This window comes from Antechinus flavipes, chromosome 6, assembly GCF_016432865.1.
Source record: "Antechinus flavipes isolate AdamAnt ecotype Samford, QLD, Australia chromosome 6, AdamAnt_v2, whole genome shotgun sequence".
NCBI classification, from domain to species: Eukaryota; Metazoa; Chordata; class Mammalia; order Dasyuromorphia; family Dasyuridae; genus Antechinus; species Antechinus flavipes.
In genome coordinates, this window is record NC_067403.1 from 206,474,093 (window position 1) to 206,501,409 (window position 27,317).

General features: G+C 33.8%; 1 protein-coding gene across 13 annotated transcripts in view; it reads left to right on the forward strand.

Annotated features, from left to right (window-relative positions):
• Positions 1-27,317, forward strand: part of SOX6 (SRY-box transcription factor 6) — a 538,119-nt gene that overhangs the window by 114,605 nt on the left and 396,197 nt on the right. The window contains exon 1 of one of the 13 annotated variants that reach the window (XM_051967574.1): positions 11,280-11,372. The exons of the other annotated variants lie outside the window; for them this stretch is intronic. The gene's annotated coding sequence lies outside the window, so the exon portion shown is untranslated. Of the gene's footprint in view, positions 1-11,279; positions 11,373-27,317 lie in introns of those variants that run through there. 13 annotated transcript variants of the gene reach the window in all.

Sequence of the window (27,317 nt, forward strand, 5' to 3'; positions counted from 1 at the left end):
CCATAAAATGAGGGATTTGCCTCGATTTCATTTGCTCTCCCATCCAGCTCTAAATTTTTGAGACTTTCTTGTCTTGTGATATTTTACAACTTTTATGTGATCAAATTCATCAAGCTACCAAAAATGTATTCCTTTTATTTGCTAGAGAACTTATCTGTCTTTCACAACTGAGATAAAAACATTTATTCCTTTCCTTTAAAACTTTACATGATTCTTTTTATGTTCAATTCATAAATGCAGGTAGGTTTTGTTGCCATTTGTGGTGTGAAGCATGCATCTTTTAAAATATTTGACCATAATTTTATACAGTTTGAATAATACTATCTTTTCCCAGAGGTTAATATATATAACTTTATCAAACAGTTACTTCAGATACATTTGGTTATATTTCTAGATTTGATATTCTGTTACATTGATCTATTTTGTTGCTTAGTTCTAGATAATTTTGATAAATCACATTGTTTTCTAATGTCATTTAAGGTCTAGCAGGGCAAATCCTTCCCACCCCCACCCCCATTTTTTTTCTTCATCGATGTCATTACCATTTTATCCAGTTCTAAACAGTAAGTCATTGTGATTTTTGTTGGTATTGCATTAAGTAGATTTAGTCAAAAATAGTCCTAAGGACTTGAGTCTAGGTGAATCAAATAATTTTTGTTTTATCAGTAGATATAAGGAAATTGGAAGGAGAAGACAGGTTTTGAGGGAAGATGCTGGATTCTGTTTTTGGATTTATTGGGTCTAAAGTAAGGTGAAGCTATCAAAAACATGAAATGTGGAAATTCAGTGAGTGGTTCACTCAAAGATAGAAAGGAGGATGTATGTCTGTGAGAGAGCAAGAGCCAGAGCTAAAGCCAGCCAGCCAACCAAAGAGACAGAGAGACTTATTGAAGAATGACCTTGGGTAAATCATTTAACATCTCTCTTTACCTCTTTTTCTTCTCTCTAAAAATAGAGGATTACATTAGATTATCCCTAATGTCACTTCTGGCTATAAATCCTATGAGAAACATTTTCTATATTTTCTTCCTTTGAATTCAGTCACAATCACTATCACAAATTATATAGTAGCTGCTTGGGACTTTCACAGAATTAATTAATTAAAATGAGCAGAAAATGAGTCAAATTTTATTTATTAGACCTTTCTTTCCTTAAGCAGCATGACAAATACTCTGTCCCACATGCCCCTAGAAATTTTCATTCCTAAAGCATTGGTGGATTCAATTTTAAATGGACTAAATTGTACAATAAAAATAATCATAAAATGAAGAAATTAGGCTTCTATCTCCTGTTTCTCCCTCAGAGTTATTTCTACTTACTCTTGGTCTGTCTGAAAGTTTTTGCAAAGTATTAGTGGCAAGAAATGATATCCTTTTAGGTCTATTCATACTCAGAAAATGCTTTTTGTTCCCCAAATCTCAAAATCACAGAAATGAAGAGATCTTGGATGGTTTTTAATTCAATCCATAATAATCTATCATATTCCCAACAAGTAATATCTAACTTTATTTGCTACTTTAATTCCCAGTGAGGGGAGCCTATTGTCTTCTGAGGCAGCTAGCTATTCCAATGTAGATATCCTGGTTAGAAAGTTTTTCCTTACATTGTCTCTTGCAACTTTTACTCATTCTGCCTACTTTAACTCTTTGAGATCAAATAGAATAAATATAATCTCTCCTATATAATAATGTTAAAAAAAAGTTGTAGACAGCCATCTTATCTGTCAAATCTTTTCTATTTTTTATTTTAAAAGTTTCCTTCCTATGAATATTAATCACTGATAACAGTATAAACAGTTTAGTATACAAAGAAAAGGAAAAAAAGAAGATTGTATATGAAACTATGAACTATTATACAGTTTATTTAAAAGATATATTAAATTTAACAAAATATATCGCTATTACTTCCAGCTTATTTTTATGCTCTTCTGAACTGTTTTTGATCTCTTTTATTTTAAAATACACATCAATGTTTCATTGATGCTTTTCTTTCTTTCCATCATTATTACTACATACTCCCTCCCAACCCACAATTCCCTACCACCTTATACTTCTATACCAAATAAAAATCCTCTATTATAATAATGATAGTAAAACAACACAAATTCACACATTGTGGATAAATATGTATTTTTTATTCTGTACCTCTAGTTCATCATGTCTCTGCCAAAAAGTAAGAAATGGGATTGGTCATTGTATTGATCATAGTTCTTAAATCTTTCAGAATTGTTTTCTATACATTATTATAGCCATTATATCAATTGTGCTTCTCTTCCAGCAAATTTCACTTTGAATCAGTTCATACAAGTCATTTCAGGTTTCTTTGAATTTGTTTATTTACATTACATTCATATAACACAATTTGTTTAGCTATTCCTCAATCCAGTCTTCAATATTGGCACCTATAATATTTCCAGTTCTTTTTAATGTATTTATACCATAAATATATATTTATATATAATATAAAAGAAAAAAAATTTACATAGTAGTGTTATCACTTGATTAAAAGGTTTACACAGTTTCCTGACTTTTTGTGTCTAGTTTCAAATTGTTATTCAGAATGATTGGATCATTTCATCAAAAGTTCATTCTGTCCTCCTATAACTCCCATTTCCTTTTTCCCCCTTCTTCTTTGTCAATCTGAGGCAAAACCTCAGAATTATTTTAATTATTATTAAACCTTTTTTAAAATTTTCAAAACATATGCATGGATAATTTTTCAACATTGATCCTTGCAAAGCCTTGTGTTCTAAATTTTCCCCTCCTTCTCCCCACTCCTTCCCCTAGATGGCAAGTAATATATATTAAAATATATGTTAAATCCAATATATGTAAACATATTTGTATAATTATCTTGCTACACAAGAAAGATCAGATCAAAAAGGAAAGAAAATGAATAAGGAAAAATGAAAGTAAACAACAACAAAAAGAATGAAAATGTTACGTTGTGATCCACACTCAATTCCTGTAGTCCTCTCTATGGGTGTAGATGGCTCTTCTCATCATGAGATCATTGAAACTGGTCTCAATCATCTCATTGTTGAAAAAAAAGTCACATCCATCAAAATTGATCATTGTATAATATTGTTGTTGCCATATACAGTGTTTTCTTTTTCTATTCACTTCTACACTGCATCAGTTCATGTAAATCTCTTCAGGACTCTCTGAAACCATCCTACTGATCATTTCTTATAGAACAATAATATTCCATGACATTCATATACTATAACTTATTCAGCCATTCTCCAACTGATGGGCATCCACTCAGATTCCAGTTTCTAGCCACTACAAAAAGGGCTGCCACAAACAGTTTTGCACATATGGGTCTCTTTCTCTCCTTTAAGATCTCTTTGGGATTTAAGCCCAGTAGTAACACTGCTCAGAGTTATTTTAAATTGTGGTTTTTCTTAATTTGGAATCCCTTAACAACCCTAGTTCCTTCATTTACCCTTCTATGGCAGTTTCCTGATTACTTGCCGCCCTGGTCAATACTTTCTTTACCCATTCTATTTTATCCATTCCCTTTCTTTTAAAAAATAAGACACCAAGATCTGACCTTAATATTCCAAATGTGGTCTAACCAATTCAGAGCAAGGGGAGTCTTTTATCTCTTGTGTTCTAGACACTATTCTGTTAATGAAGGCTATGATTATATGAGATTTATTTATTTATTTATTTGGCTTCCTTGATTTATTGTTGATTCAAAATGATTCAAAATGAACATCCAGTCCACTAAAACACCCAGATTCTCTCTCTCTCTCTCTCTCTTTCCTCTCTCTCTCTCTTCCTCTCTCTCTCTCTCTCTCTCTCTCTCTTCTCTCTCTCTCTCTCTCTCTCTCTCTCTCTTTCCTCTCTCTCTCTCTTCTCTCTCTTCTTCTCTCTCTCTCTCTCTCTCTCTTTCCTCTCTCTCTCTCTCTCTCTCTCTCTCTTTTTCTTTCTCTCTTTCTCTCATAACCTCACGTTTAGCCACAACAGTGTTTTCTTATGTACTTGTACAATTGATTTTTTGGATTTAAATATAGGAATTTATATTTGTTAAATTATAATTCCTGCATTAAAGTCCTACTGGATTATCTTCACAACATAATTTAACAAATATAAGTTCCTATATTTAAATAATCTAGTACTCTCCAAGGCTATGCAAGTGGCAAACTCTACCAAGCTGGGAAGTTTTGAGTATGTATCTATTGATAAACTATATAATTGTAATCCACTAAAACACTTGATTTAGAGGCAGAAGGTCCTGTGTTCTAATCTCATCTTTGTTGCTTATCAAGAATATGAATTTGAGCAAGTTTCTGAACTTCTCATCAGGCAAATGAGGGGGATTAGATTAGATGACCTTTGAGACCACTTCTAGCTCTAAATCTTCAATACGGTTTCTATCATAAATTTGGAGAGTCTTATCTTAAAGACCTCTCCTTAAGCCAAAGAAATGTTTTGATCTAAATCTATGGAAATGGTATTAACTGATGGTCATTGAAGTAAATCATATCTTGCTTCATAATATAATTTGAAAGCAAATCCAATATTGCTCCCTCCTTTCCAATTATAACAAATTGGACACAAAATTAGAGGTATACATGTTCTTTGTCATCTCACACTAGGCAAGAAGTCTAATTCAGGAAAGTCATGGAATAGTCAAAATCGAATTCACTGAAATGACAACAAAGTAGGCTACAGAGATGTTTGAGAATGGATGAGTTGGATTTCAGACAGGTTCTGTGGAAAATTTGCCGTACTAGAAATTAAAGAATCTGGAAGGAATTATAGAACTCATCTAGTACAACCTTTAGACTCTGCCATGAACTTTCTTATTGACTTGGACAAGTAATTTACACACACACACACATATACACACACACAGGCCCACAGTTGCAAAATAAGGTTGAAACTTCTCAGAATTTAGGCAGTCAATGAGCATGTATTTAGTACCTACTAGTTGAGATATGATTATTATTTTGCAAATATTTTCTGACCATTTACCCAGTGCACCAAGTATTATATAACACACTCCTTGTCTTGAAAGAATTTACTGTCTGCATGGGGAGATAAGGCAAGTACTCCTAAAAAAATTAAATGATGAAATGGTTATGCAAAGGGAAAAACAAAACAGTATATGAATGAAGGAGTGGTACACACTGTAATAGCAATGAGGCCATGAGTTCAGAGGAAGTAGAGACACTGTGGTTTGGAGTAGTCAGGGAAGTAGTCAAGGAAAGCTTCTTGGAAGTCATGGGGGTAGATTTAGGTTTAGATTCAATAGACCTTTGGTGACCAAGTAGTTATGGAGGCAGGATTAGCAAATGTAGACTAGAAAATGGTTCTTATGCAGGGCAACTTAATTTAATTTAACTGTGTGAGGCAACTGCAGCTTCCTGGGGACAAGGGAAACTGACTCCCAGCCTTACAGATGTTAAACTGAAGGGCTGCTTGTGTGATTACTCTGTCCTTGCAACAAAGAATATTAAGATATTTTAATTTATAATACTTTACAACAAAGAATATTAAGATAGTTTAATATTTAAAATATTTTAAGATAGGGAGTGATGGACACAGATCCTAAGAGAGAGACCCTAATAAAATGTTCTAGAAAACTTTCTGATATGAGAAAATATTTTTAGTAGAAGAACCCCAGGAAGGCCCTGACTATAACATCTCTAAACATACTGTGTTGCTTTGGGTCTCTCGGTGCCTTGGAAAGATCAGACTTTCAGTAAATATTTGTTGAATTGCATTGATCTTCCACTTTTTGTAGTTGGAAGGATCACTGCAGAAAGAAATGCTGCCTAAGCCCTAAGAATGGCTAATTCTTCTCTTTCAAAATCTTTTTACCATTGGCTTTTGGCTTATTTTATCCTTAGGCTTTCCTTCTTCACTTTTAAGAATGAAATTTTGATGAGAAGAGAGAGAAGAAAATGTTACATCTCAGGGGAAAAGCTCATTCCTATGCACAGGTCAGAAAGAATGGGTGGACAAACCTCTGTGATGCTACCCTCTCGTTTCTGCTGTATCCCTGGCGTGTGCCACACTAATTATACATGGCATTCAATGGGAACTCCCTGTACAGACTCTTCCATGGAGAGATAGACACACATTGTTGATCAGGAGAGAATGTTTTGCCATAGGTACATTTTAGGTATTTTAATTTGTTTTCTGTACCACCATCTCCTCCCCCATCCCCTCTTAGCCCCCATTCTCATGAAGTACTCCAGTGACTCCACAGTAATAGCTAAATTTGCCTACAGCAGTTTTCTCTATTTTAGAAGGTAAAAAAGGTACATTTCTCTTAGGACTAGACTTCTTAAAGTTTTCCCATTTCAACAGATTATTTTTCATCTTTCCTTAGAGTATCTAAAAAAATTGCCCTAAAAATGTGGGGTGTGTCAAAATTATTGCAGGACAAGATAAGACTAATTCTCATGTATTTTCTGTCTCTGGAAGCCCCACCTTGACTTTGCTGCTGTTTTCAGTGCTGGCACTGTGATGATTCTACATTACTAAGGACTGGGTTTGGGAAGCTTTTATTTTCTACTGTTTCATACCAGTTTCATAATTTCCTCATGCCCACTTTTCTTTTATGTTCCTTATTCTGAATTTTGCATAAGGCTTTTGAGAGATAAAGGAAAGTAGTAGATAGAGGACTAGTCTTGAATCACGAAGACCTGACCATGAACATGCTGACTGTGTGATCTCTGACCAGTCTCTGAACTTCTCAGTGTCCCTGGCAACTCTCTAAAATGAATTGGTAATTTGTGTCTGCAACAAAACTTCAGACCCAGACTTATCAAAATAGTGTCTTTTCTTTCAAAATCATGGTAATTACCTGAAATAGGTACTAGTAACCTAGTTGTAGAGTTATATTCAACATGTCATTTTGTTGCTCAACAACTTTCAGTTCACTCACTTACCTATTCACTCACTTATTCATTCATTAATTCATCTTTTAGTTCAAAATATTTATGATGTATGCAATATCTACAAAATATTGTATTAAGCTTTGAGAGTTGAAATTAAGAATCAATCTGTTTATTCAGTGTCAAACCAATCAAATTTATGAAAAAAAATATTTTATAAAGTTAAAAAAAAAGTAATAACAATTTAACTGGAAGAACAAAAGCTCAAAGATATCAAGGGAATTAATGAAAAAGAATGCAGATGAAGGTAGTTTACCCATGCCAGCTCTCAAACTGTATTGTAAAGTGGTAATCCTCAAAATAATCTAATGTTGGCTACAAAATAGAGTGATGGATCAGCAGAATAGATTAGGTACAAATTACATTATAAGTGACCACAGTAATCTAGTACATGATGAACCCAAAAGTCCAAAGCTTTTGGAATGAAAACTCATTATTTTACAAAATCTTCTGGAAAAATTGGAAAGCAATATGGCAGAAACTAGCTATAGATTAACATCTTATACTGTATACCAAGATACTGTACACACAAAATTTGATACCATAAAGCAGATTAAAAGAGCATGGGATAGTCTGTCATATTTATGGATGAGGAAAGAATTTAGGACCAAAGAAGTTATAAATGACTTTACAAAATGTAAAATAGCTGCTTTTCATTATATAAAATGAAAAAGTTTTCACACAAACAAACCCAATACAACCAAAATTTATAAGGAAAACAGAAAACCAGAAAAAAAGATTTGCAACAAATATCTCTAAAAAAGACCTTATTTCTCTAAAATATATAGAGAGCTAAGTCAAATTTATAAAAAATACAAGTCAATCTCCAATTGATAAATGATCAAAGTATATAAACAGGCAATTTTCAAAATCAAAACTATCTATAGTCATATAAAAAATGCTTTAAATCCATATTAGAGAAATGCAAATTCAAACAACTCTGACGTACCACCTCACACCTATCAGATTGACCAATATGACAAAAAGGAAAATGTTTTGAGAGCGGAGGGTATGGGGGACACATGCATTGTTGGTAGAGTTGTGAACTAAGCCAATTATTCTGGAAAACCATTTGAAACTATGCCCAAATAGCTATAAGATTGTGCTTATCCTTTTATCCAGCAATATCACTGCTAGGTCTACATCCTAAAAACATCCAAAAAAAAAAAAAGGAGAAGGACCTATTTGCACAAAAATCTTTATAGCAACTCCTTTTGTGGTAGCTAAGGATTGGAAATTGAGGGGATGCCCATCTTTTTCTTTTTTATTCAAATCTTCTGATACAAAATGGCTAATATGAAAATGTTTTACATGACGGTACATGTATAACTTAGGTCTGATTTCTTAACATTTTAGGAAAGGGGAAAGAGAAGGAGAGAATGTGAGGGATAGGATTTGAAGCTCAAAATAAGAATATTTTTTAAAATTGGGGAAAAAATAAATCAAGAATCACAGGATTTTAGCAGGATCATTAGTTTAATTCTTTCAGTCCGCAAAAAAAGAAAACTGAAGCTCCAGAGAAAGGAATGACAAACATAATTGCCAGGCCATTTCTCAAACTTAGGTAATCTCATTTTTCTGACATCATTGATGAAAGAGATATCCCACATAAGACAATTTTACAAATTACAGAAACTTAATTATCCTTTCAAACACAGAACTTTTTAGAACTTTTAAAACTATTCTGAGTGAACAGCTTCCTGAAATGCAACTTATGATTTTCTGTCATCTTAAAGAGAGACAGTATGGCTTAGTGAATAGAGCAGTAGACTGTGAATCAAGATGACTTTGGTTTCTCACCTCAATGTTTATTAGCTGTGTCACTCTAGACAAGTCACTTAATTTCCCTGAGACTGTTTTCCCATCTGAAAGATGGGTATAGTAGCAAACTTTATCTTCCAATGTTGGGATGGGGCTTAAATTGAGATAATATATTGCAAAGGGTTCTCAGACCTTAAAACTATCTAAATACTAGTACTATTATCTAGCAGGTGATAACAAGCATAATTTAACCTTTGCTTGATGACTAATGATCATTATAAAAGGGTCATCAATTATTGTACTGTTCTCTGATAGAGTGACGCCCTTGGGGATTGTTGTATGTGGAGGACTCTTTGCTGGGATACTGAGTGACTTCATACTGCTGGGCTTTTAGTGTGGGGACTTCCGTTTTCTGTTTTAGTTTTTCCCCCTCATTCTTTTCTTGCTGCTAGCCTGCTAATGTCTTATATATAAGGCAATATAAGTGCCTTGGCCAGTCATTCTTCCTCTTCTACTTTTTGGGGGGCTAGGAAATTAGGTCACTAAGTTGGTTAGAATTATGTGGAAAAGCAGAGTATCTCCAAGTAAGGGCTTCAGAGACTCTTGTACCTAGACTGTGAAATATCCATTTTGCTTTCTCAGAGACCTTTGTGTTTATTTTCAAGTCCTCTACTATCTGTCTTTTGGATTGTTGAGGATTGCTGGATAAATGAAAATAATAATAACTACTAACATTCATGCAGCATCATAAAGCTTGCAAAACACTTTCTATATATTATTTTCACAGCATCCCTGTGAGTTGGTGCTATTGTTATTTCTATTTTATAGATGAGAAAATTGCAGCTGAACGATGCTCTTTGACTTGCCCAAGATCACACAACTACTAAGTATCTGAGATAGGCTTCTATAACTTTGTACAAATCCCAGTTATTACTATGGAAGAATCAAGAAGGATTTCATATTCAGCTCATGTAAAATATCACTGGAAGGAATATTATAGTTATTATTTTAAGTCTTGTTTAAAAAGCAAGCCACCTTTCTACTAGTGAAGAAATAAGCTATCTTTGTTTTTTGATTGTTGTTTTCTTTTCATGTCATGATTGGGTATTGAATGCATTTATTCTTAGATTTCTTATATTAAAACTTCCATTGGGTCTTGGATTTGATATAGAATTAACAACAACCATCACAAAACTACTCTTATTGTATGATTAAAGTACTTGCTTGCAGAATGGCAGTACTTGACCCTTGTGTGGAAGTTACATGAAGCGATTCAAGATGTGAATTTTCACCAACAAGCATTGAATGCCCTTTTTTTCTTTTCTTTAACCTTGATTTTGGCTATTTTCCAAATGCAATTTTTTGGGTAACCTTTAAGAGCAGTGTTTTATGGCTTTTGAAATATCTGGCTTTTTGTTTTTCTCTCTGGGCTACAGCTATCTTTGGCTAATAGTGATCTCATACCAAAATACACTAACTACCTTTGGCCTGTTTTGGGTCTATGGACAAAGATCATTGAAAGACATGTGGTTGGATATTTAGGACTCATACAAATTCCTGTCTATAAAAGATAGTATTTATTCTTTCAAAGCAGAGCACAGGTGTCCAAGTCTTTGGGAAGAGGCTTTTCCTGACTTCCATTATTAGCCCTCTCTCCTCATTGAAAGTATTCTATTGCTTTTTCATGTTTTGAATTTACCTGCTTTTATCATGTTTATTCTTTCCTTATCCCTCACAAGTAGAATATAAGTTTCCTAAGGACAGAAAGATTTTGGTTTTGTTTTCATATCTTCAGTGCCTCAGTAAGGGTCTTTGTACATGGTAGACACTAATAGATGCTTTTTAGATTACAAGTTATCTGGATTTGGAATGATTGGTGCTGAAATCCCATTCCAGCTTATTGCCAAATAGTTATTTGTGCTTCCCTTGGCCATGTCACTTCCTTCCCCATTTAATGATTTTTTATTTTCTCATTCATAAAATAGATGTTTGGACTAGATAATCTCCCTTTCAGCTATTTTATGTTCTCATGCTAGGATCTTCTTAAATTGTCACTTCTCTCTTTAGAGATATGGGGTAAGCCCAATCACTAGAACAGGGTTTCTTAACCTAGAATTTATAAGCTTTTAAAAGACATTTTGATAATCCAATTCCAATATAGACTCCTTCACAATCATGTATTATATTTTATGAATTTTTAAAACATTGTGAAAAGGGATCTATAGATTTGCTAAATTGACAAAGAGATTCATCCATACTACATGAAAGCCAAGGACCTTGGTCAAAGTCAAATATTGGCATATATGATAATAAGCAGTGACCACATCATTCTGTAGAATGGTTTGTAATGTTGTACCACGGGTACTCGAATTTCCCTCAGAGCTAATTCTCTGGGTCTATTTGGTTATTATTATTGAAAGAAGTCCTACTAATGACAATTCACTCAATATTCTACATCCCTCACACACTGTGTTGTGTGTGTGTGTGAGACAAAGATAAAATGCTATATATGTTTCCTTCAGAGAAGGGTGTGGAAGTCAAGGGTGATATCAAATTAGAAATAATGATAGCAGGGCGAGGCACCCAATTAAGGTACTACTGTGGCCACCAAAGGACAAAGACGAGGAGCTCTCCCCAGCAGTTGGATATTTGATGCACCATTTTAGGCTATTTTCTTTGTGGATGCCTGTGGCAGGTATGTTTCTTTTGTCTTAAAAATGACAGCTTATAAAATAACAACATAAAGGTATGCCTCTGACAGGGAACGAGCTGGGAGAAGATAGAGGAGAAGTAAATCCAAGGTGTCCAGACAAACCTGTAATGGCTAACTTTTGATTTTCTTCTCTTACATAATGGTTAACTGTGAGAAGTAGTTTGCTAAAAAGCTTTTATACTCTTTTGATTAATAAAATCAGGATCAGAATATAGAAGACAAACTTTGATTATGATGCTTAAGACTTCCTTTCATTACTTTAATGATTTTGAAAATTTTGAGGGTCCACAAAATATCATTCCCAGACACCTTAGGGTTTCCAAAACCAATATGCATTTGTGAATTTTAGTGTGTCTGTTATGAACTAGGTGGTTGGGAGGAATGGGGAGGAAAGTAAGTAGGAGGAAGGGAAAACCTGAGAAATGGAAAGTAAGTGAAAAGAGAAAAAAACACTGGGACTTCTGATTCTGTACAGATGTGGTGAAGGTTGTTTTGTTCTGAAGAAGCCAGTAAAATCAGGCTGACTTCAGTTTTCTTTGGAGAATATGTGTAAATATTGTTTGACATATGCACAATTACAAACAAGCAAGCTAGGAGTAAGGGGAAAATAGGCATGACCAAAAAGTAGCACAGGAGAGAGTAGAATAACACTCTTTGGGATACTTTTAATAGTTTCCTATTGGGAATAGTTTAAGCTGAATAGGCTATGTGGGCCATTACAGGTTTACAGTATTTTTAATTTTCTCTCTGCTATGTACTTCTTGCTTTTTATTCAGATAAAGAATTTGATATTGCTTTATCAGCTTCTCCATATTTATGCATATGGAGCAGTGCTGTTGGATGATTAGTTAAACTCGGGGCTGAAGGCCAAAATTCATGGGTTCATTTCCTGGTTCATTGCATAGAGTAAGGATATTGAAGAAAAAAACAACATCCCTTACTTTCTCTGAGGTTTTTTTTTTTTTTTTTGGTATGTAAGAGATAAACAATTCTTCTATATTACTATCATCCGGCGGGAATCATTCTTCTTCCTTCTTCCTTCATTCCATTCATCCATTCTACAACCGTTAAGTATTTACTTGATATAGAGCACTACTCTAGTTAGTTATTGGAGGAAATAAAAAGTTTGAATGAAATGCTATTCCTGTTCCCATGGAGTTTTTAGTCTTGTAAGGCAATAATATATAGTTAACTATACTGTATAGTATATTGTAATAGGTAAAAATCCATTGAATTTAAACTCAAAAGTTCTGAGTTTTAATTATGATCTCAACACAGATAGACTAGAGCAAATAACTTAGTTTCTCCAAGCTCAGTTTCCTTAGTTTTAAAATTAGGAATAGGGATTTCAAAGACTTTTTTTCTAGAGCTAAATCCTATGAAGAATACACAAAAACATCCAGGAAAATATAAATACCATAAAGAAGATGCTGCCATGTTTTTTAGCTTTGTATCTCCAATGCTAAACTAGTGTTTTTAATATATATAGTACCGACATAATCAGTTTTTGTTGAATTAAATTGGAATGGATAAATGTTTATTGAATTAAATAAATAATAATGTTAGAATTGAATAAATAAATGAGTAGATTGGCAAGAGTAAGGTAATGTACAGGGGCCATAAAAAATGTTCAGATGTATTTACTTGGAAGGGAAAATTGGTTTGGGGCTATAGGATGAAAAAAGCAGTAATAGTTCTAATTTCTATTATATTTTTATAATAAATATTTTGTAAAGAATTAATAACATTGTTAATTAATTTATTATATTATAATTAGATATAAATGTGTAATTATAATATAAAGTGATGTAATTATTATAATTATATTAATTGTTAATTAATTAAAATATTATAAAGTTTATAAAGTATTAACTCTGTGAGTTAAGTGTAGAAGTTGTCTTAGTCCCATTTTATAGATGAAGAAACTGAGCCTCAATTAAATTATTTACACGGGATTACAGTGCATTTTAATCCCAGTCTAATGTTCTTCCCACTATGCCAGATGCATCAGCCCAGTGTGACAAACATTGTTGAAAACACTTACTATGTGTGCTGGATAATATATATATATATATATATATATATATATATATATATATATATATATATATATATATATATATATATATATGTTGGGGATTTAAAGACAAAAATTGAACAGTTTTTGCCCTTAAAGAACTGATTATTTCTGATGGATACAGCATACTCACAAACAAATATAATGCAAGGTGATGTGGGAAAATGATATGAGCAGCAATGGGAAGAATGAGAGAGTTTGGGAATGAGGACATCTCATAGAAAAGATGCCATCTGAGCAGAACCTCCTGGACTTTTTAATTTATGAAACATGGCTTATCAACAGAGATAGATTTAGAAATGAGTTTGAGTCATGGTAGGTTATATAGTAATAAAAAGGAAGATGCAGACCATTTTAGGTATGGGGAGAAAGGAAAGGAAGGTTTTTCTACTTGATTGAAAGAAAATTGGGGAAGCAGCATAGAAATTAAAAAATATATTTATTTCCATATTCATTTATAATTTGCCTTTCCCATTGCCGCCCTCTGCCACAACAATTACAACCGCCACAACAAATCTGAAAAACAAAACTCTCATCACAAATATATATATATATATATATATATATATATATTATATATATATATATATATATATATTGTCCAGTAAAACAAATTCCTATCTTGAACATAGCCCAGAATGTATGTGTGTCTCTACATTTTAAGTTTATCACCTCTCTAGCAAGGGGGGATGGTTTATCATTACATTGATCATAGTTCTAAAGTCTTTTGTCTATGATATTATTCTCATAGAAGATGTTTTGCTGGTCCTTTTTACCAAAGCTTAAAGAGGTTCTTCTCAGTTTCCTTTGAATCTGTCCAATTTATCATTTTCACAAGAAAAAACAGAAACAAAAAGAAACATTCCATTATATTCATAAACTATAATTTGTTATAGGTATTTCCTAATAGGAGGATAGCCCTTTAATTTCTAATTATTCATTACTATAAATATTTTAAAATATAGATTTTTTTCCCTTTGCTCTCTCTTGGTCTGGATTTAGTAATGCTATTGCTGGGTTAAAGATAGGTATAGGTTAGTACTTTGGGGGCATAGTGCCATAGTGTTTTCCTGATGGCTCAATCAGTTCATAGCTCCATCAGTATTATATTCTTGTACTTTTCCTCCCATAACTTCTCCAACACTCTTTGTTTGTCATCTTAGAAGTAGCAAAGTTTTGCAGAACTATTGTGAATTAGATTTCCTGCTTAGGTTGAATATATAAATCATGAATTTATAGCTGGAAGCAAGCTCAGAGGTCAGCTTGTACATCTCATCTCCTTTTACAAATATAGAAATGAAGGTAGGTAGAGGAAGAGATTTATTGGAGGTCACCTGGGGTTGGAATTAGATTACTTTGGGAAAACTATTATCTACCCATATTCTGGCATCTCTTCTGACCACAATGTGGGGAGGTCATCCCACCTTTTTGGATTAAAGGGTTGGCCCGTATCTCTAAAAGAATGACTTCTGCAGAAGTCTCAAGTGTCTCTGTAGCCAAAACATACACCCATGTCACTGAAAAAGAGAGAAAGAAACAGTTTTGTTGTACAAAGGCTTTCACTTTCCCTGCCCTGCTTTTTTGTTTCCTAGGAAGGCAGTAGGTTGTGCTAATTTAATTTATTTGGACATCAAATTTGAAATTTGAAAGGAAACCTATGAGTTTTTCCTCACACCAAAATCTCTCATATCAGTAGTTAGCATTTATATGGTAATTTAAGGTTTGGAAAATATGCTATAGATATCTCATTTGAGCCTTACTACAATCCTGTGAGGAAGGAACCATTGTTATTTCTCGTTTTACAGATTAAGAAACTAAAGATTTGAAAGATTAAATGGGGGCAGCTAGGTGGTGCAGTGGATAGAGCACCAGCCCTGAAGTCAGGAGGACCTGAGTTCAAATCAGACTTCTGAACACTTCCTAGCTGCATGACCCTAGACAGACTTCTGAACACTTCCTTGCTGCATGACTCTAGGCAAGTCACTTAACCCCAGTCAAAAAAAAAAGAAAAATTAAATAAAGGACAAATTATGGTCAAGCAGTAAATTTGAGAGAGAAATTTGAATCTAGTCTTTCTTGACTTTTACATTATTATCCATTAAGCCTTACTAGTAAAGCCTAACATGTAATAAGCCAAAAGAGACAAATAAATGTTATTTTTGTCAAGGGCCTTTTTTCCCCCTCTCTTCAATATGATTCGACTTTAGCTTTTCTTTATATTGGGAAATCATCTCTTCCTCATTTCCGATAGAAACAATTGCCAATTGCCTGCCTACATTTTGAGCCTTTGTCTCATTTCAATTCTTGTCATAGTGACAAAATATTTGCCTTGGTGCTTAGCTGTGGAAACCTCTCCTTCTAGGGCTGGCTGGTTCGGAGCCTATGCTTTGGGTGGAGAGAAAATTCATATTTATTTTGTTCTGTGCGTGCATACTCAGGCACTGAGATTTAAACAAGGAAATAAACTAACATTACACTTTTGAGCAGGTGGCCTGAAAGGAGCTAATAAACAAAGAGCTTGAAGTACTCTCATGCCTTTGGTTTTTATTGATCTATTTATTCACCTTTCCTTCTTTCTTCTTCTTCTTTTTCTCTAAAAAAAAGTGAAATCTTCTCTCTCTAAGAACAAACACCAATGTCCTCTATAACTCTAGGTCTGACAAGCTGACTTTATTTCTTCTTATAAAATGTTTCTTCATAAATTGCCTTAAAAAGCTTTATTTTTCTGAAAGATAGCCTCTCCTGTACCCTAATCTAATTTTGTTGTTGTTTGTTTGTTTTAAATAGAATATAGTGAGAGTTAAAGTGTTTGAACCATTAGATCTAGAAGCTGATAAGTCTCAAGAGTAGTAGTTGTATTATTATTATTGTTATGAGTTGTTTATTATAATTAGTGGTAGTGGTAGTCACAGTGGTAATAGCAACTTCCAATTCTGTTTTTCTCTAAAGATAACGGTGCTTTCTTCACAACAAAGTAGGTTGTGTATTAATCCTTTTTTACAGATGAAAAAACCAAAATTGAGGGCTAAAGAGAGACAATGTGACAGTAACTAGAACACACTGAATTGGAGTCCAAAAGACTTGGGATCTTCATTTATCTAGAATACTTACTTTCCACATGACCCTGGATTTTTTGAGCCTCAGTTTCCTCATTTGTAAAATGTGAATATGGCATGGTAGATAGAATAATGGCCTTAGAGTCAAGACTAACTTCACTACTCAGCCTCAGTTTCCTCAGCTATAAAATGGGAGAAATCCTTAGCTGACCAGATTGTTGGGAGGATCAAAGGTGGTAACAAATAAAGGGCTTTGAAAACTTTAAAGCACTATCTAAAATGAAGTATCATTATTACCTATTTGGGGAATATAGTATCATTAGTTTATCCCATGTTCACTTCTAAAAGAAGAATTGTCTAGCCATTCCTTAGCACAGGTTTGGAAGCTTATTTGGCTTTATATGGGATTTACTAAGAAAAATGCAGAGTGTAGAGATGAATTTAGAGTGACAATCTCCTTTCTTTTTTTTTCAGTAGTTCCCAAGCAGAATATTAGGCTCTTATCCCTAAATAAGAAACTGCTTTGTAACCAGACTTTTCAAAAATCTTATCCTTGCATATACTACTCCCTCTTTCTTTTGGGCATATCCTTGCCTAAGATAGTAACTCTCTGGAAATTGTTGTTCTTTTAGTCATTTGATTGTGTCCAACTCTTCATGATCATCTATTGGGTTTTGTTGGTAATGATATTATTTGCTATTTCCTTCTCCAGAGGATTAAGGCAAATAGAAGTGAAGTGACTTGTTGGGAGTCACACAGTTAGGAAGTGTCATATTTGAACTCGGGTCTTTCTGACTCCAGGTCCAGCACACTATCCATTTAGCCATCCAGCTGCATTCGAGATAAAAATAGGTTCTTTCCATTACACATGTCTGGGTTGCACCTGTAAATTAACTGGGACAGATTTCTAAGGCAGTTTTCTCCAAGCCAGTGTGCTCTTGCCTTGGATTACCCTCCTGCTTGCTAACTCATGAGAATACAAGCTGATTTGAATATTAGCCTTAAGCAAACCTAATTAGGAAAATGAATCTCAAGCAGGAAACTCCTCCCCCTCCCAACAAGAGTACCTGATACATTGTCAAAACTAGATTGAAATAAAAATGTTTTGTGGATTATCTACTTGTATGGAAGGTAGGATACCCTAGAGAAAGGAGTTCCCAGCCCAGAACCTGAGTTCTTGTTCTTTGCTAAGTTATTTAGTGCCCGTGTGACCTTGGCCAATTTATTGAACCCTTCTAGGCTCTGGTTTCATCATATCTACAGAAGTGGATATGCTCAAGAGTTCATGGATTCCAGAGATAGATTTTTAGGGGATTCTTGAACTTGTTTGAGGGAACAAACTATATTTTTATTGGAATATAATTGATTTCTTTTGTAATCACACACACACACATATTTGCATTTAAAAATATTATTCTTAGAAGGGATCCATGAGTTTCATCAGACATGTCAAAGAGGTTAACGTTCCCTGGATAAGATTCTCTCTAAGGCCCTTCATGATGGTCCCTTGATTCCAAAGGAATTTTCTCTATTTTGGAATATGCCTGTCATTATTTGCTTCCTTTAATTAAGGCAGATCAGCGAACATGATGCAGTGAAGAAAATGATGGATTTGGTGTCAAAAAAGGTTTTAAATTCAAATTCTGGCTCTGCTATTTACTAACTATAAACATTCTCTATACTTTCTGGCCTTGGGAATTCTTTTATAAAAATATTTTAATTTATTTTCTTAAGTGTTTTTCTATCACATGGCAAAAAATTTTTGTCACTCACTGAAAAAAATTTGAATTTCAAATTTCCTCCTTCTTACAAACTCTCCTGTCTCTTGAGAAGGAGCAATGTGATATTGATAATACATGTGAAGTCATGCAAAACATGTTTCTATATTAGTCGTGTTACAAAAGAAAACACAAACAAAATACAACAACAAAAATAAACAAAGTTTTAAAAAAGTATGCATCACTTGCATTCAGAATTCATCAGTTCTGTCTTTGGAGGTGGATAACATTTTTGATTATTGGTCCTTTGGAATTGTCTTAGATTGTTGTCTTGATCATAACAGCTAAAATCTTCACATTTGATCATCATTACACTATTGCTTACACAGTTGTATACCTTATTTTCCTGATAATACTCATTTTAATTTGCATCAGTTTATATATTTTCCCCCTTTTTTTTGGAAGCCATTCTGTTCGTCATTTCTTGTAGCTCAATAGAGTTCTATTACAATCATATACCACAACTTGTTCACTATTCTCCAATTGGTGGGCACCCCTCAATTTCCAATTCTTTGCCAACACAAAAGACCTGCTATAAATATTTTTGTGCAAATAGGTCCTTTCCCCTTTTGAAATCTCTTTGAAATATAGACCTCATAGTGATATCACTGGGACAAAGGGCATGCACAATTTTATACCCCTTTTGGCATAGTTCCAAATTGTTCTTCAGAATGGTTAGACTAGCTCACAACTCTATGAACAATGCATTAATTTCCCAATTTTTCCCCATTCCCTTTAGCCTTTGATATTATCCTTTTCTGTCATGTTATCCAATCTGATAGGTATGATACAGTATCTCAAAGTTAATTTAATTTGCATTTCTCTAATCAGTAATGATTTAGGGCACTTTTTAAATGTAACTTTGGATAGTTTTGATTTCTTTGTCTGAAATCTGCCTATTCATATCCTTGCTCTTAATTTCCCTCTTCCCCCTCTGTTTCCTGTTTTCCTTATAATTTTGCTGCATTAGTTTTGTTTATGCATCCCATTTTTAATTCCATATAATCAAAATTAACCACTTTATTTCCTGTGATTCTCCCATTTTATTTTCTACACTCCTTGACTTTGAGCTTTCTAAGCTCTTGGGACCTCTATCCTGTTAAATAAGGGAATTAAACTAGAATGACCTGTATGATCGCTTCCAGTTTGAAATCTATGATCTGAGATTAGATTTCTAAGGTTCTTTCATGTTCTAAATCTATGACCCTGAGATTAATTTAGGAAATGTACTCTAGTATCTCAGTGAACTTCTGAAAGCCAGGAGCACAGCTCCTCAGTGTTTTATATCATGTACCATAAACATAGGATCTGGGTCTTAGTCCTGACTCTGCCACTAACTCACTCTATGCCCTTGGGCCAAATTTCTTTTCCATTTTGGTTCTCAGTTTGCCTGTATGTAAAACAAAGAAGTTGAACTAGATGATCTCTGAGGTCTCTTCTGGGTCCAAAATCTTATGACTCTAAATAAATTGTCTCTAGAGAGTAACAATTTAGGCTGGGTAGGTATAAAAGATGCTGATGTCATTGCTAATTTTATTATGTGTGTAACCTTTCTGTGGGAGGATAGGTTGGTAAAAAGTCTGTGTGGGCTGGTCAATTTTCAAAAGGCTGGAATAAATGTTGGATCATAATAGTTAGGCTTTGCTTTTAGGGATTCATTTTTCATATTAGTTGCTAGGATTGTGTCCATTTTCCAGTATGAGCTATTTCTGAAATTGAGACATAATGATTATTGGACACTACACATCATATAATATCTTACCTTTTAAAATGGTATTTAAAAGGTAAGACTATTATATGATAAAAAATGATCAAAATATTATATAATGTAAAAAATTAGTAATAGGTATTGGCTGGTCTAAAAACAAATCTGTAACTTAAGATTGTATCCCTGCCTTTTTTACTTTAAGAGTAGAGAAGAAGAGAGGAAATAAGAGGAAAAAGGAGAGAGAAAGCAAAATTGAGGGAAGAAAGGATAGAGGAGAAGAGAGGGAGAACAGAAGAGCAGAAAAGAGGTAGAAGTGAGCAGTCAGAAAAGGGATAAGGAAGAGAGGAGAGGAGGAAGAAAGGTGGATAGAAGTAAGTGGTGTGTGTGTGTGTGTGTGTGTGTGTGTGTGTGTGAGAGAGAGAGAGAGAGAGAAGAGAGAGAGAGAGAGAGAGAGAGAGAGAGTGAGAGAGAGAAACAGAGAAACAGAGAGACAGAGACAGAGAGAGGGAGAGAGAGGGAGGGAGGGAGGGAGGGAAAAGAGGAAGGGAGGAAGAGAAAGAGAAAGAGAATGAATTTTCTTTTCAAATATTTGCCTGGCCTTCAAAAGCTATTTGCCTTTTCTGTTTGTTGAATTATTTGGGGCACAGTTTTGCACATAAGAAGATGATACTGTACAGAATAGTGAACATAGTATAGCAGGCTAATTCCATGGCTACATGATTTAGGATTTTTAGCTTCAAAAAAAAATCCTCACTATTTTATTATAAACAACATACCTCATAGGCATCTGTCTAATGATTTAGAACATTTGAGTTATAAGGACTGTGCTAAACAAAAAAGTAACAGGTAAGTATGTAGGGGTGCCAGATTGGAAAAGGAAGACAGAGATGTTAATAAAGAACTATCTTTTATTTCTATCTTTTCCAGGAGAATGATGAATCCCCTGTGTACTATCTGGTATTCCAAGGAAGTTAGCTTTAAATATTCCATTGAAATACATTCTTTGATCACATTACCTCACTTCCTTCTCCCTTGCTGCCCTGGTATGAGAGAGAACAGAGTTCTAGGGCTATGTTCAAGCTGTTCTTTTACAGTACACACTGTAAAATTACACTCAACTGATAAACGTTGAGCTCTCTTAGAAGGTGTGGTTCTGAATATAATTGAAGCTATTCCAGAGGAGTCATTTTATTTTGGAATCTTCCATGTTTTAAGGGAGGTAGAGCTTTTAAGTTTCCCCAATTTGCCTGTTTGTGATCTCAGAGTTCCTGTGTGATGGAGAGATGTACATGATACTTCTAGTAATGGAGAACAAGCCTATTATGAATTAGACCAGTATGGAATAGTGTATTGTTTGGAGATAGCAACCTAAGATAAAAGTATAGCTGGCCTGTGAGTCACAGTCACCGGTCAAAGATGGACAGTTCTGCCAACTGAGTAATTAACAAGTACACCTGGGATTAAAAATTAAGCTTCAACTGATGATAAACTAATTTCTTTGAGGGCATGACTTTATAATATTCAGTACTAGATAGAATGCATGCTTAGTTACAATGGGATCTAGGAATAAACATCTGCCACACCAATTACTTTTGACTATAATAAGATCAGATCCAGAGTCAATGGAAGGAAGCATACTAGCCATACACACTGAAAAAGCAAAGGGGATGAAAAGCTCATGCTGCTCAGATTATAATATGCAATTAGACATACTGCCTATCTAGCTGATAAATCAATATATCTTTTTATCTCTTCATCTATCATCTATTCATATTTCTATCTAATATTTTATGTATTATATATGTATCAATGTAAATGTGTGCATTATAGATTTATGTGTAGATACACACATATAGATATGAAACAGATATAGATATAATTATAGCTATAGTGTAGATCTTGGATAAGTACTGCAAGGAGCTAAACTCAGAATTAAATGGGAGAGGAAAAGGTTGAATAGCATTCAAAAATAGAGCAAGTGCTTTTAATTATCCCAAACTTCTCTCTGCTGGAAAAAAGTCATCTTCCTAACACCAATTTCTTCTTGGTGATGCTCTTTGGCTGTGTCTTTTGGGGCACACATGATCTCAGAAGAATCAAAATCGCAGGTGAGCCATATTTTCTGTGTATAAGTACGTTGCAGCTTATTACTAGTGATGACTTGGGCCTGTGAAATCTCATAAAAGTTATCAGGGTTGTGCATAGACTGAGAGAAGATGATCCTAATGCCATATTAGCAGCTATCTGTTAATAAAGGAGCCAGAAGAGCACCTCTAATGCTCTACCCTCTGGAGAGGGTTTACTGGGAAAAACATGAAAGAGGATTTCCCAGGATATGGAATAGATGGGCTGTGATCTCCATGGAAGGGCTCACTCCAGAATTTACAGCTTTATAGTAGTACTAAAATGAGTTTTTTCTATTTATTTACTCTGTGCTTTCTTACTTAAAAGTCTCAGAGTTAGAGACACATGCCGTAAAACTCCAACAATCCTGTGCAATTAATTTGTGTGATGCTGGGGTATGACCATACAAAGCTCACCAATTAAGCCCGCAGGTGTGATGGATGTCACCACATCCTCTGCTTATAAGTCTCAACAAGTGCACCTAACAATTGGGGAAGATTCTCTAAATGTCCAGCAACAGTGAACAGAAGGCAGCCTGAGGGACAAAACTGTTAAATGACCCAGATTATTACATGATCTAGTCACAAAGCTAGTGTATGTCTGAGGCAAAACTTGAATCCAAGTCTTCCTGATTCCAACAGTTACTCTGTCCTTTCAACCAATCAGCAAATATTAAACAACTATTGTGCGCTAATAAACTTTAGAGATATAAGCACAAAGAAAGAACCAATCCCTGCCTTCAAGAAACTTGCATCGCAATGGGGAGACAAATAAGTGTATATATGTTTGTATCTCCTACAAGGATGGGCCATGCTTAGGGTAATGGTGATGAAAGATGGGCTATTGTGTGGATGTTTAATAAAAGCAAGTGAATTGAATTGAATATAGTGTCAGAGCTGGAATTTCAACCCAGCTCTTCTAAGGCTGAGTTCAGTGTACTTTCCATTATACTTTATGATGAGTATGAGAAAGCAAATAAGAAACACAGTCAATTCAAAACTGGACATTGATGAATTAAATAACTATAATTCCACCTCTAAATAATGATGACATTAGGGAAACAAAATCTCAAATATAATAACTTCAGTTTTTCTGATAGAATTATATCCCCATAATTCCTCTCTCTCTCTCTCTCTCTCTTTTCTCACTCATATCTATATGTATATATATGCACGCACACACATGAACACTCAAGCATACCACTGAAAATAGTACGTTGCTCAATGCTATCCCCCCTCCCACTGTTCTTGATGAATAAATCCACAGAAGATGACATCTGTGAAGTTAAAAGTGCTTGAGATGTGTCTGTGGCAAGTTCTGAACATGTTTCACTTTTAATAATGTGAGCTTGTATATCATAAGAAAAAAATAAATGAAATGTCTTCAGGATGTGAGGGGAAGCAGCAAGGGAAAGGGTATTTACAGACCAGAGCCTTCTTTTCACAGATTTTTGAAATTTTTCCTGTGCTATCCTAAAACCAGCTATCTGGTTCAAGAAAGTGATGTCCAATTTAAGGCTCTATGGAAGCTGTTCTCTATCTATGGACAAAACCTTTCAATGGTAGGGAGATTTGAATTTTATAGAATCCTAGAATGCCAGAACTATAAGGGATTGTAGAGATTACCTAATTAAAAATAGAAATTAGATAATCTTTAATTTTCCAGATTGAGAAACTGAGACCTATAGTAGCTAAATGACTGTTAAATTACTATTAATTAACTTAACTGTTACTGTTAACTTAAGTAACAACTGTTAAGTTGTTGAACTAGGATTCAAATCTAAGTCTTTTGCCTTTAAAACTAATTCTTTTATTTCAATGGTTTAGCAAAATACTATAGGAATTTAATAATTGTTTGCTCATTGAATGAGTGATTCCTCCACTTATTAAAGGCTGCCATTTGCCCCTCCCCAACATTTTAACCTCTGTTCTCCACATTATTGAGTTCTCCTGGTTCTCTTTTCCAGCAAGAAATGTCTTTTCTTACAGTTCTATTGTGTAAAGCATGAAAAAGTGTGCAGAACTCTATAATCTGATTTCTTTAAAAGATTTTTATGTTGGGGGGATTTAGGTGGTGCAGTGCGTAGAGCACCAGCCCTGAAGTCAGGAGGACCTGAGTTCAAATGTGATCTCAAACACTTAACACTTCCTGACTGTATGACCCTGGGCAAGTCACTTAACCCCAATTGCCTCAGCCAAAATATATATATATATATATATATAATATATATAATTTATATATATATATATAATATATATAATTTATATATATATATATATATATATATATAATATATATAATTTATATATATATATAATATAATATATGTTGCATATTAGAAATAGGAAGTGAAAAGAGTCAGTCAGAAGTCCAGGAACTGCTCTATCTCATTAACTAAATTCACCCATTTCTCATAAAGGAATTTACAAATGTTGATATGTAAGCACCACTAATCAATCTACAAGTATTTATTTAATATGAAGTATGTGCCTAGGAGTATGTCAGACACTACAGAAGGAATAAAAACCAAAGCTTGTTCCTCAGAAGCTAATTGAAGCAATGAGAGAATAAAGAATATACAATTGACCAACTGCCAGATTGTATCATTTGGATTATAAATGCTAGGAGATGATTGATTACTTAGAGACTTTTGTTAGATGGGCTCAGGAAATTCTCTTCAAGAGAAGTGGTGCTCGGTTCTGCAAATATGTATTGTATCTAGGATATACTGCAACATATTTAACATATATAGGACTGCTTGCCATCTTGGGGGGGGGAGGAGGGAGGGAGGGGAAAAAACGAAACATAAGTGATTGCAAGGGATAATGTCGTGTAAAAATTATCCTGGCATGGATTCTGTCAATACAAAGTTATTATTAAATAAAATAAAATTAAAAAAAAAACAATAAATACATTAAAGATTAAAAAAAAAAAAAAGAGAAGTGGTGCTAGTTATAATAACTTCATAGTTCATAGTCAGTACCATTATTCTGGGGCCTAGTCTAAGAGCTAATTCAAATATAATATAATATATGTATCAATAAGGGGCCATCTTTGGAGTTAGGAAGAGTTGAGTTCCAATTCTGAGTCACAATAGCAGTGTGGCCATTCATACCCCACAGTATACCAAACAATATACTAAGGGCATTAATTTACGAATGACCCACCCTTATCCATTGATAGAGAGCTGTCCACATTGATGAAATTGCATCTCCTCTCCCAAATATGTATGTAAAGAGATGTCAACGTGAAGCTCTGAGCAGCTTGTATTTGAGCATTATCTACTGGGAAAATCCACAAATCCTTCAACAGAAGCTGACAAAGAATGAAAATTCCATATGTGTTTATAAATATACATATATGTATATACATTCACACGTATACAGTTTTCTCCATATATAATATACATATTTCTTTTAATATGTAAACACAAAACACCATTTTGTACCAATTTTCTCCTGATGATGTTTCATATTTGAGAATTATGAATCATCATTATCTCTGAATGGAAAATTAGAGGTAGCCCAAAGAACAAAGAAATGTTGTCTAATGGATATAAGTAAGCTGGAGTAAGTTACTAATAATATTTTTTCAAAGTGCTTTTCAAATAATATTAGTATTACATCTATTTTACAAACAGGGAAACTGGAGTTCTGAACCATTCAAATAATTTATCCATGATTCCACAGCTAGCTAAGTGTTAAGGTTGGGTTTAAAGCCAACCCTCATAGCTCCCAGAGCATCCTTCTGGCCGCCATCCCACTTTTTAAGCTTCTTGATATACTTGAATGAGATAGTGATTTAAAAGACATCACTAAGAACATATGTGAGACACACACACACACACACACACACACATATATATATATATATATATATATATATAGAGAGAGAGAGAGAGAGAGAGAGAGAGAGAGAGAGAGAGAGGTTTTAGAGCAGTCATGGAATGAGAATAAAGGATAATAGAGTAGACATATGTGTAATCCTTTAAGGATTACCAAGTATAGGTGGGCAGTCTAGGTATATGAATGTGTGTGTGTAAATATATATATTTGTTATTAATTGATTTTTTTCTTTATTTTTTTCTATTCTGAATTTAACAAATAATTTTGCAAATTTCCCATTTACAGAGGAGAACTGGAAAATTTTCACATATATATGCATATATATCTTGCTTTAAATGTATAATAAATTCAATGTGTTATTTTCATACTTTGCTAATTGATTCTTCTCTTCATTCTGTTCTCTTATGTGCATTAAAAAAAATGCTTCAATGATCTTTTTTTTGGGTTTCTTCTTTCTTTGTGGAGGGCAACACCATTCTAGCTTCAGTCTTCCAAATTCTATCCCCATTTGAAATAAAGAACTCAATTCAGAGTCAAGCAAAATTACATTCTTCTAATGTCCAAAAAGATGTATGACATCCTCAGCAATGTGTTGTTTTATGTTTAACAACTAGCTCTGCAAAAATGTTTGTAGCACACACTTCTAAGTTTAATCTGAATTAACATTTTTTCCATCACTGTTTAAAGTCTAAACAATAAGCAGAACAATAATTCAAGCTCTTATTTGTGCCTTTTGCAGATTTCCAAGGCATAAATGCTCACATTGAAAATTTATAATTTAATAATTATCCCTTAAGAGCCAGTTCATTTGGCACTAGCACTCCTGCTTTTCCTGCACTTTGATTCAATCTCCCTTCTGTCAGGAGGTGGGTAGCATGCTTCATCATTAGAACTCTGGAATCATGATGAGTCATTGCATTGATCAGAATTCTTAAGTCTTTCAACTATTTTTTAAATAATGTAATTGTACAAATTATTCTATTGGTTTTGTTGATTTTGCAATGCATTAGTTCATACAAGTCTTTCTAAGTTTCTCTAAAGCTTTGTCTTTTGATATTTATTAAGGCGCTTATTCTATTACATTCATATTTTAATTCATTGTTTAGCTATTCCACTATTCACTGATTTTGTGTGTGTGTGTGTGATGAATGACAGATCTTATTTTGGATTTGAAAATTAAATAGATTAATTTTAGAAGTTACTCCCTATTTCACATTTTTCTTTTCCTTAAAAAAATAAACAATAAGTATTCATTGAATGCTTGCCGTGTAAAAAGCCTTCTGCTGAATACTGAGGGATCTGCAAAAATAATATGTCTTCCTCCATAATGCTTACAGTA